General features: G+C 61.7%; 1 protein-coding gene across 1 annotated transcript in view; it reads right to left on the bottom strand.

The window, feature by feature from the left end:
- Window positions 1-433, bottom strand: part of TNPO3 (transportin 3) — a gene marked incomplete at its 3' end in the record, with an annotated part of 18,271 nt that overhangs the window by 16,695 nt on the left and 1,143 nt on the right. The window lies entirely within an intron of this gene.

The raw sequence follows: 433 nt of genomic DNA, 5'->3' as shown, positions 1-433 counted from the left end.
GGCCAGAAGGACAGGGAGGGGCTGGAGCGTGTCCAGAGAAGGGCAGCGGAGCTGTGGCAGGGGCTGGAGCACAATGTGCTGAGGAGCGGCTGAGGGACTGGCGGGCTCCCAGTGTTATTGTCCAGCTCACTTTCAGGGGAGACCGAAGGAAACCTCTGTCAGAATGAGTCTCTGAAACGAGCCCTCGCTGGCCGCGGGCCACGCGGGATTTCTGCTCCTCGAAAGCACTTCATGAACCAACATTAGAGCCCAAACCAACTCGTGCCCACCGGCACCGCCCCAGCGCAGCGGCGCCGCTCTGCCCCGCTCCAAGACGAGCTGACGGGATCGGGACGGGAACGCTGAGCACGTCGGGAACCAGCTTAACCCCAGCAGCTGGAACTAAAACCCCAAAACACCGCTCCCCCATCCCCGCAGAATTGCTTTTCTTATA

This window comes from Buceros rhinoceros, unplaced genomic scaffold (assembly GCF_000710305.1).
Source record: "Buceros rhinoceros silvestris isolate BGI_N320 unplaced genomic scaffold, ASM71030v1 scaffold32632, whole genome shotgun sequence".
In the NCBI taxonomy this organism is placed as follows: domain Eukaryota; kingdom Metazoa; phylum Chordata; class Aves; order Bucerotiformes; family Bucerotidae; genus Buceros; species Buceros rhinoceros.
Note: the sequence above shows the minus strand (reverse complement) of the source record. Positions and strands in the feature narration are given on the sequence as shown.